At 35.4% G+C, this 11618-nt stretch overlaps 1 pseudogene across 1 annotated transcript; it reads left to right on the forward strand.

The window, feature by feature from the left end:
* Positions 1 to 8466: 8466 nt before the first annotated feature.
* On the forward strand, positions 8467 to 10024 carry LOC306669203 (elongation factor 1-alpha 1-like; annotated as a pseudogene). The gene has a single exon. The product of its transcript is annotated as an elongation factor 1-alpha 1-like (transcript).
* Positions 10025 to 11618: the final 1594 nt, after the last annotated feature.

Here is an 11618-nt window from a genome sequence, read left to right on the forward strand (position 1 = left end):
ACAAAAAAAAAAAATTGACAAAGTTCCAAGAAGTAAAATGTTATGTTTTCAAGACTTGGAAGAATGTAAATGTGAGAGTAAACAGTGACACATGGTAAGTCCAGGATGTGAACTGTGACCAGTGGAGAAAGGACTTCTTATACAAGAGGATGCATTTCAATACCTGGTCTATTTGCAAAGTGTAGTCAGTGGAGCCTGTGAGGCACCCTGTGATTCATATTTACAAGTATTTTTCTATTATGAGAGGGTGAAAGAATGGAAGGAGCAGAAAATTATTAGCCTTGGGAAAACATGAGAGCAGCTTGGACTAAGATGTTAACATGGGGGAATTTGATATATGCTGGAGGGTGATCCTGAACATCTTTTAAGTGGATATCAGTAATGGGTCTCAGAGTCCAACTGAAGTTCTCCCTGAAGAGTGCTCTTCTGGTAGCATTAACTGCTTCCCTTTGATCCCATTAATTGGTAATAATAAATCTATAAGCTCATCATTATAAACTATTCATTTGAAAATCATACCTAGGATTTTGCTTCATCCACCAATCACTAAAATACATCTGATATTAAGATTGAAATTAGAAAACATCTAAAATAAGAAGATTCCACACAAATGCACATATTTCTGATTACTTCTAAAAACTTGAGAATATCTAGTGACACTGAAGCATTATTTCTTTATCCCTAGAAAAAATAAAATAACAGATAGCTTTTAGAACTAAATAGCAGAAACACTATTTAGTTAGTGATTTACTTCTTCATTTTATAACAGTTTTCTTTATTCATTTATGTTTTTCTACCTGCCTACTATTGCTAGCTATTTTCATATGTCTTTTGTGCTAACTGGCATTAAAAAACAGATAGATAAAATATTTCTGAAAATTTTTGAACTGAAATCATATATATTAAAAACACCATTCTCAAGACAGCCAAATTACTATCATTTTTGACATGACTACATATTTCCACTTTCTGAGGATAATTTTGTTGTTGTTGTTGCTCATAGGATTTTGTTTTGCATTGTTTCATTTGTACTTTATTGCTGTTGAACTTGATAATGCTGGATGCCAACAGGATCATCAGTATAACTGAGTTCAATTACCTTTCTATCCCTTCCTCTAGGATTCTGTTTGAAAATCCGTTAGCTCTTGTGATGTCAATCACAATGCTTTGCGCAAATATAGCCAGGATTTTTCAATACATGCCACTCTTTCATTAACTGTATCAGACAGGAAGTATGAACTAGGAAGGAAAAAGTATTCTGCCATTTTCTCTCTGAACTGGGACGCAATAAGGTATGCATGTATTAAGTTTCTACCAGCTAAGATGATTATGTAGCTGCATACTGAATGATTATAAATGGGATGAAAGTGGAATCAAGTTTGTTTAATAGAACCACTGAGATAGCTATTATTCTAAACCCTACTCAGTTTTCTATAAAATCTGAGACTCAGAGAACCAAGTGATTTCCAAAAAACTCATGTTTTAAAAAGGGGAGGTGGAATTTGAATATGAGCTCTTTGCTCTGTATCACCCTGCCTTCCCAGGATCCAATGCCTGAGATCTTAACTCAGTGATTTCCATTTTTAGATAGGAGAGGTTTACCTTATGCTAATATCAAACAACTCTAAATTCCCGTGGCCCACAATGATTGTTTATTCTCATTGTCTCTACTTGTCTGTAGTCATTCTACTATGGGCTTATTCCTTTACCATGTCTTTCTAAACCCAAGTCAAGGAACAGTCTCATTTAGAACATTTTTCTGTCATCAAAGCAGAGCAGAAAGGAAAGCATGGCAGTCATGAACTGATTCTTCAGGCTTATGTTTACAAGTGATTTATGTCACATTTCACTGGCCAATGGATGTCACATGATACTGCCTGAGATGAATGATTGGTATGCATTATCATCTCAAAAGCAGTAGTGCTAAATATTTTGGAACAATATAGCATGCCAGAAAATCATTAAATAAATTACACTTCAACAAACATGCACTAAAAGATCACATAAATTAATGGAAAGATGATCGCATCAATACACATTACATAATGGAATCAGAATAGACTTTCTAGAATTAAGTGCAGTCACGACTTATATGTGTGTGTTCCAGACTTTGGGGAGAATTTTGACAGTAGAAAACTTGAACAGCTGAGAACTTTCAACATAGGTTCTAAAATTTTTGAGTAAATAAAAAACTAACTTAAATGATTGTATGTACATATATGATTTGGTGTGGGGGAACTGAGAGTGATATAATGGTCATATTGCAAAGCTCTTTAGATGCAAACATGTTAGAACACAATCAGAAAGATATTGTTCATTAACAAATGCACCAAATCTATCAACATAAACTCTCAAGATGTGTACTTTCTTAGGTTTAAAAGTGGGAACTTTTTTATTCCTGAAGTTTAGACAGAAAGGAAATCACTAAACACAAGTTTTCATGACTGTTTCTCTTTTCCAAATGAGGTTTTCTATTGCTAATTACTTTGAAAGCCTGCCAAATCACTTGGACTCTCCACTGTTGGGGTAACACAGATGTCTCTGTGCCATTTAACAGCTTCCAGGTGAAATAAGGTATCAGGCAAAATGTAGAATTGACATCCTGCATGCTGATGAAAAGACAGGACTTTTATTCATCACGGAAGTGACATTTGAAGCAAGCAGTTTTGTAGAAAAACGTATTTTCTTGACTACATCATTTACGTTAGAAAAATTTAAACTTCCTTCTAAGACAATTTAGCATTTTGTCTCTTTCCTTATACCAAACATGTGTGTTTTTAGATTAAGAGCGCTGTGTGAATTTTAGGAAGGATTTGACATATTTTATGCTTTAATCTTCTTTATGAACTTGCTATTTTCTCCATTTCATTTAATAAAACTCAGCAGGCAAAAAAAAAAAAATTCCATTTGCACATCACTGTTGATTGCATTAAAAAAGACAGCATATTCATTTCCCCAGTCTTTGCACATGTGTAGAGGTCCTATGTACCAGGTGGGCCCAATTAGGCTGAAATGTAGTTTGGCTGAAAAATCATTTCCTATTGGCTGCATCTTACCTTTGCTGTATCCCCATAGATAAATAAATAAATGGCAATATTATTGAAAAAAAATTTTAGAAAATATTTAATAGACACCCAAGGTTAGGTTTATGCAAATACATTTTTAAAATTACAAAATTCTGAAGCCATATAATTAAGAAGAGCAAAAATTGTTTTAATGAGAAATTTTTCTAAAGTCTGCCTTTTAAACAGCATTAACATAAAAGAATTTGATCAATTTAATCTTGATAGTTGTTTACTGAATTGTCGTTTTTCATGGGCAAGTTTCCCTATCATTTACATAGCAAAAAAGTTACATGGTGACGTGGTGTATATAAATAATAATTGATTTCATATTAACCCAATTGCCCCATTTACCTTATTTAAGATGGAAGCAAAGTCATTCGTTTCAACAGCTCCTATTATCAGTAAGAAAAACAGCTATAAAAAATCTCATTTAACAAAAATGAAGAAGCAAAATAAAACAACACACACAGAACAAAATCTCTGAAAAACAGTGGATGTAAATTTTGGATATGCAAGTAATTTGTTTCTATGCATATGAGCACAGAATAGGGTAAAAAGCAAGGTCTATTTCATAGTCACATATTAGCAGATGTTTTAGTATATTCAGATTTATTTAGGGAATTTTCTCTGCCATTTTGGTCCCTATAAGCTTCACTAACAATTGTTGAGACTTAATTTGAATAGCACTTTAGACACAGCATAAAATTCTCTTTATTCAAATATTCTGCAGGTTTTCAGAGAAGTAAATATCCTATAGCAATTGTACCTATTATCTACAGTGTCTAGATATGGGATATTTCAGTTAGCAGTGTTGTTATACTTACCAGTCATAAAAATAAATGTCTTGATTTCATTATTTTCACCCTAATTTTTCAGAAACAAAGAGGCTGGGGAAAATGTAATTGTACTTAATGTTGAAAAGCAAACATGAGGGACAATCCTAGAAATGGTGAAAATTAATCTTAAACAGTTAAATGTAGCACGATAATGAACCCATTCCCAATGTTAGTGAAATTATTTTTATGGAATTCCGTAAATTAATTACAACCATAGACTTCATAACAATAACTTTTGTATTTCCCTCGAATTCCATACCCACCATAGAATCTCATAATTACACAATAACAGTAGGAGTTTGCAACTTAAGGCCTGAAACACAGGTTTCCTTATAAGTGATTTGGTTGGTTGGTGATACCAGGAATCACAGTAAAACTGGAGAAGTGAGGCGGGCCTGGGCTGGAGCCATAAAGGACATGCTGATGATCTGCTAGAGCTGCGCAGGTCTCAGTCCTGCTAAGAAGGTCTGGGAACCAGCTTCAGGGCCACCTACCATCTTCTCACTCCCCAACAAGCTGTTCTGCCTCAAACTGTTACTACACTACAGTAGATCAAGCTTCTCTGCAGATAGAATTTTTAGGCCAAGGAGTTAGGTAAAGAGCTTACAGGATAGAGCAGCCACAGCCTCTGCTCTGTAACCATTGAAAGAATTTAAAATAGTCATTTTGGATATGTAAATCTAGATGTAGTTATGTGGTGATAACATACAATGTTCAAAATGAAAGGGGCAAAGTGAGTAGCTTTCTGTATGTCTGGAAAATTATATAAGATTTCCAAAGTTAAAATCTAATAAGAATGCACCTTTTTTCCCCACATCCTCGCCAACACCTATTATTGCTTGTGTTCTTGATAATCTCCATTCTAATTGGGGTGAGATGAAATCTTAGGGTAGTTTTGATTTGCATTTCTCTTACAACAATAGGTGTTGGCGAGGATGTGGGGAAAAAGGTACACTCATACATTGCTGGTGGGATTGCAAATTAGTGCAGCCACTCTAGAAAGCAGTGTGGAGATTCCTCAGAAAGCTTGGAATAGAACCACCATTTGACCCAGGTATCCACTCCTTGGCCTACACCCAAAGGACTTAAAATCAGCATACTACAGAGATGCAGCCACATCAATGTTCATAGCTGCTCAATTCACAATAGCCAGATTGTGGAACCAACCTAGATGTCCTTCAGTTGCTGAATGGATAAAGAAACTGTGGCATATATATACAATGGAATATTACTCCGCCATGAAGAATGATAAAATTATGGCATTTGCAGGCAAATGGATGAAATTGGAGAATATCATGCTAAGTGAGATAAGCCAATCTCAAAAAAACTAAAGGACGAATGATCTCGCTGATAAGGGGATGAGGACATATAATGGGAGGTAGGAGGAGTTAGCGTTAGGGTTAGGGTTAGGTTTAGGGTTAGGGATAAGGAGGGTGGTAAGAATGGAAGAAAGAAGGATTGTATAGAGGGAAAAGAGGGGTGGGAGGGGTGGGGGGAAGGGAAAAAAATAACAGAATGAATCAAGCAACATTGCCCTATGTAAATTTATGCTTTTTAATAAAAAAAATCTAATAAGAAAGATCCAGTTTGTTTCAGAAACCTATAAAGTGGACTTTCCTAATAATCCTCAAGTTATTTTCTCTTCTAAGGATCTATAACCACTAAAATTCAGTCCCTCAGCATTTTGCATTAGAAAAATTAGAATATGATGTTGCTTCATATTTTTCCCTGCTTCCAGTTTCATGTGTCTGGAGCATCAGAAGAATCATTGCTTTGAACTCAATCGCCTTGGATGCCGAGAGTGCTGCTTCTGGGAATCTTTCCTAATGAAGATACAGAAAGACATGCCCATTTGCTGGTGGCCTCTGTTAATGGGGCAGATTCCAACCCTGACCTGGAATCTATGGGTTCCATATCTTTGAATTCTGCTGCCTCTTGGGCTTGCCAACTCTACAGAGTGCATCAGTAGGTTTGGACTGTACTCCAGACATCAAGGACACATGTGAAAAAAATATATTTTTTATACTTCACTTTTTCTCCACAGTGCATGCTAAATGAATTAATAAAACATTGTCCTTGGGACTGAGCGGAGTAATAGGGAACAACTGATGAACTCTAAGGGATATATATATTTTAAGATTTGCCTTTCAATATCTTTTGTGCAATGAGATGTTTGGTATTTTCTAGACTTAGAGTGAAATAAAATTTGGTGATTGATATAATTAACTCTATATAGTATACAGAGTTTAAAAACTAAGTTTGTGAGTTTTATCAGCAACCTAAACATCACAATTTTATATATAATATATGAATATATATATATTCATTTATATTCACAAGTGTATATAAATGAATCTATGTGATAATGTCTCCTGGAAATTAAATCACTTCCACGCTTAAAGTGTTTCATTACAATTGTTCTGTTATTTTCCCAAACTTTTTACCTTGTCATATGCTATTTTCTCTGAATTTTTTAAGAACATTTTTGTAACCATAAACAAAGCCAGTGATAAATCTTTGAAACAGGATAATGTTAGTAATTTTGGAATGAATGGGTAGAAAGCAATTCTTTGAAATAAATTTGGCCAATGCTGATTTTTTACGGAAAGTAAAAGTCTATTTTAAAAGCATAGCAGAGGATCTCTGAAATTCCCTATTCTTGACACATCCAGGTGCTACAGAAAACATTTTTTTATCCTTTCAGTTTCAAGATGGGGTCAGTAAAGCTCAAAGGCCGTTGCTCTCATTTCCATAATTTATTTTTCACATAATCAAATATTGAATATATATAAAAGTGTTTTTTATTTAATAGAGTAGTGAAAAATTGATTTCCTCCACAATGGTAATTTTAATATAACAATCTTAGAGTGTTATGGTTTTCAGGTAGTGATACTTCAACATTAATATTTTAAGTATAAGAAGAGTAGAAATCTTTATTTCAATAATAATTTGCTATCTCCATGTGTGGATATTGACAAAACCTGACAAGTGACACATTTCAAGAGAAATTTCATTAAAAAACATAAAAGTATACTCTACAAATATCTGCACTACAGATAGTGTCAATGTACTATGTATTTCTATAAGCATGAAGAAAGGATTTGAATGTTTTTGCCATAAAGAAATGATATAAGTTTGAGAAGATATTCATTTATCTACCTTGATTTGAACATTAAACAGTGTATACATGAATTCAAACATCACATAATACCCCATCAATATGTACAATTTTCACGATTTTAAATATGAAGTACATATTAAAGAAATTCTAAAACATATATATCAAAAATGCTAATGGCCAGTAAAAGTTTAAATTATGACATAACTGAACACTATCATTTTATTCTGAGTAAAATAATGAGTTAAGTTTACCACATAGAAAACATGTTGTTTTCTGCAAATCAAACACCACATATAGACTAACAAATAATATTGCACAAAATTATTTCCTAAAGTTTAGTGTTGCTTACAAATACAGCATTTAGTTAACGTACTTTGAAAGTATAACATTTCTTAGGAAGAAATAAACTTTTACTGCCAATTTTCATACACTTACTTTATTGAAAACATACTGCTTTTTAATATTGTTCAGTTAGTAAAAAACTATTAATTGCACACTAAGTATTAGAAAAATATATTTTAGCAGAAAGTATCATTTTCACTTTGGAAATATTTATGACATATCATTTTGCTCATTTTAAAGAGTAGATAAAACTTTATCAGTACCAGTCAGTTTTCTGTCGCTGTGAAAAAAAACACTTGAGATAATGAAAGGAGGAAACATTTATCTTGGTTCATGATTGCGGAGGTTCTTGTCCATGGCCAGTTGGCCCTGTTGCTTTGGGCCCATGGAGACACAGCATATTATGGACGAGTACGTGAGAAAGGAGACCTGTCTGCCTCACAGAGGCTGGGAAGCAAAGAGAAGAAGGGCCCGGGATTCTACTGTTCCCTTCCAGGCTCCCTCCCAGTTACCTAAACTCCTTTCTCTAGGCTCCACCTCCCACAGATTCCAGCTCCCAACAATGCCAGGGGCTGCAGACTAAGCCCCCAACAAAGGCCTCTGGGCGACACTCCAGATCCACACTACAGTATTATCCTTAAAGATAACTTCACATTATCATGTTGAAACCTTGTAGGATTCCATTTATGGAGGGACAAGATACCACATCAAAATATTGAAGTTCATTAAAACTAATAGCATGTTATATATCTGTTAAATATATGCTTTATTTTAGTAATTGAAAACCTCATTTTTTCTATCACTTTCAATACCAAAAATCTGTTTTTCTTGTTTTTGGTGATGGCCTTTTTCATAAGAAATAATTTTGCTTTTCCTATGTAATCTCTGGATACTCATAAAATGGTAAGAGCAGTAATTGTCTTCTTAGAAAATACTCCTGTAATTAGTCTTTTGAGAAATCTATATTCTTGATAAACTAAATATTTAACTTCTTTTAAAAAATATTTTTAAATTTTATATCAAAAAACTTATCTGCTTTTTCATAGCAGGTTTGCCACCAGAACACAGGTGTCATGAAAACTACCGCTAAATCAAAGCCAAAATGGAAGAGGAAAAGACTCATATCAACATCGTCGTCATCGGACACGTAGCTTCCGGCAAGTCTACCACTACTGGTCATCTGATCTATAAATGTGGTGGGATTGACAAAAGAACCATTGAAAAATTTGAGAAGGAAGCTGCTGAGATGGGAAAAGGCTCCTTCAAGTATGCCTAGGTCTTGGATAAACCGAAAGCTGAGTGTGAGCATGGTATCACCATTGACATCTCCCTGTGGAAATTTGAGACCAGCAAGTATTATGTGACTATCATTGATGCCCCAGGACACAGAGACTTCATCAAAAACATGATTACAGGCACATCTCAGGCTGACTGTGCTGTCCTGATTATTGCTGCTGGTGTTGGTGAATTTGAAGCTGGTATCTCCAAGAATGGGCAGACCCGTGAGCACGCCCTTCTGGCTTACACACTGGGTGTGAAACAACTAATTGTTGGTGTTAACAAAATGGATTCCACTGAGCCACCCTACAGTCAGAAGAGACGAGGAAATCATTAAGGAAGTCAGTACCTATGTTAAGAAAATTGGCTACAACCCTGACACAGTAGCATTTGTGCCAATTTCTGATTGGAATGGTGACAACATGTTGGAGCCAAGTGCTAATATGCCTTGGTTCAAGGGATGGAAAGTCACCTGTAAAGATGGCAGTGCCAGTGGAACCACACTGCTTGAAGCTTTAGATTGCATCCTGCCACCAACTCATCCAACTGACAAGCCTTTGTGTCTGCCCCTCAGGAAGTCTACAAAATTGGTGCTGTTGGCAGTGTCCCTGTGGGCCAAGTGGAGACTGGAGTTCTCAAGACTGGCCTGGTGGTCACCTTTGCTCCAGTCAATGTCACAACTGAAGTAAAGTTTGTTGAAATGCACCCTGAATCTCTGAGTGAAGCTCTTCCTGAAGATAATGTGGGCTTCAATGTCAAAAACATATATGTCGAAGATGTCCGTTGTGGAAATGTTGCTGGTGACAGAAAAATCGACCAATGGAAGCAGCTGGTTTCACCGCTCAGGTGATTATCCTGAACCATCCAGGACAAACCAGTGCTGGCTATGCCCCTGTACTGGATTGTCACACAACTCACATTGCTTGCAAGTTTGCTGAGCTGAAAGAAAAGATTGATCACCATTCTGGTCAGAAACTGGAAGACAGTCCTAAATTCTTGAAGTCTGGTGATGCTGCCATCGTTGATATGGTTCCAGGAAAGCCCATGTGTGTTGAGAGCTTCTCTGACTATCCTCCTCTGGGTCATTTTGCTGTTCGTGATATGAGGCAGACAGTTGCTGTGGGTGTCATCAAAACAGTGGACGAGAAGGCTGCTGGAGCTGGCAAGGTCACCAAGTCTGCCCAGAAAGCTCAGAAGCCTAAATGAATATTACCGCTAATACCTGCCACCCCTGTCTTAGTCAATGGTGGAAGAATGGTCTCAGAACTGTTTGTCTCAATTGGCCATTTAAGTTTAATAGTAAAAGACTGGTTAATGATAACAATGCATCATAAAACCTTCAGAAGGAAAGGAGAATGTTTTGTGGATCATTTTTTTGTGTGTGTGTGTGAGAGTCAGTTTTAAGTTATTGGTTTTTAAAATTAGTACTTTTTAATGGAAACAACTTGACCAAAAATCTGTCACAGAATTTTAAGACCCATTAAAACAAAAGTTTAATGAGAAACCTGTGTCTTCTTTTGGTCAACCTGAACTTCTATACAAATGTTAGGCAAGAGTCTCTCAACCTATTTCTGGTGTTGAGAATCTGTTAACTTCATGAGTATAAATAAATTTTCTAGTTGGGAATTTTAGTTTGGAAGGAAAACTGGGAGGGATCTTGTCTCAAGAACCTAGTAAGTATCTGGGAGGGCTTATTGATTCCAACACTTGGTTAGGGTAGAGAAATAACTGTAATGTAGAGGGCAAAATCCTGTAATAGGCTGTTGCTTCTGAAAAAGAAAATCTGAGGCTACTTAAAAGTGTATATGCATTTACCCTATTGCAGACTTCCATGAGAATGTTATGATTCCTCTAATTTGATGAACATCTTCATATGCTTTCCATCCAAAACCACTCCCACAAAGCTAAGAGCTTGTGACACACCTGGTTTAACATCCTCAGAACCACCTACCTTTACAAAGTAGAAATGACAGTCATTTTACAAAGGTAAAATCACAAAAAGCGATTTGGAGACAACCACTAGACTTGGAGATAAATGGTAGCTCCACATAATTCAAAATGCAGTTAATATAAACTATGAAATAACTTTAACTATTTAAAATTTACAGACGAGGGCATTCGTTATACTAGAAATGTGGGCTGAATTTCCCATCAATTTTACGTGAGTGAAATTGGAGATCCAATAACAGCAGTTTGTTTAATAGGTGCAGGTTTGCAGGTTGTGTTGGTAAAATCCTGAATGGCATGAGGCTTTCAGGTGATTCTCTTCCTCCTGCTAACAGAAATTGTAATGCCAAGGACATAGCTGATTACCAGAAAAATCACCATTATAAAGCAAATCATCCAATTTTTTAAAAGACAATACTTTAGAAAATGCTTAAATATACATTTGGCGTTCTTTCAAGGAGAAATATTTTCCCATTAAGGGATTATGAATCATAACATTAATAATAGTAAGGATTATTATTTTACAGACTTTTTTGAACTACAAAAATGCCTCTGAGAAAATGTTTCCTTTCCTGGATCTTGATTTAATTGGACAATTTTATGTGGGCTAATATTTGTGGTCTGGAAAGGCTTTCAAGGGAACCAATTATGTGCTTTCTCCCACCAATATTACATTATTATAGGGTTTGCTGGGGCCTTTTGTCCCGTTTTTGTTGCAAATATTGAGTTAAGTTTGGCTCTTTGGGACACAACATTTCTTTGACTGTTATTGCTACTGATAGCTGGAGGATTACCAGTAGAAACTTTGTTTTAAAGGAAAAGGAAAAGATTTTGCCCAGAAATGATTGAATTTTATTTCATAATCCATTAAACCGTGTTTTACTACAACTAGAGAATTTCAGGTAGCTTGATACAGAAAAAATGGAAAATTTCTTCCTATCTCAGATGGAAACTTCTGTAAATCATTACTAGAAGCCTTAAATAGTGAACCTGGCTGATAAGGAAACCAGTCCTTCTAAGCATTCTCCA

This window comes from Sciurus vulgaris, assembly GCF_902686455.1.
Source record: "Sciurus vulgaris genome assembly, chromosome: 9".
Lineage (NCBI taxonomy): Eukaryota > Metazoa > Chordata > Mammalia > Rodentia > Sciuridae > Sciurus > Sciurus vulgaris.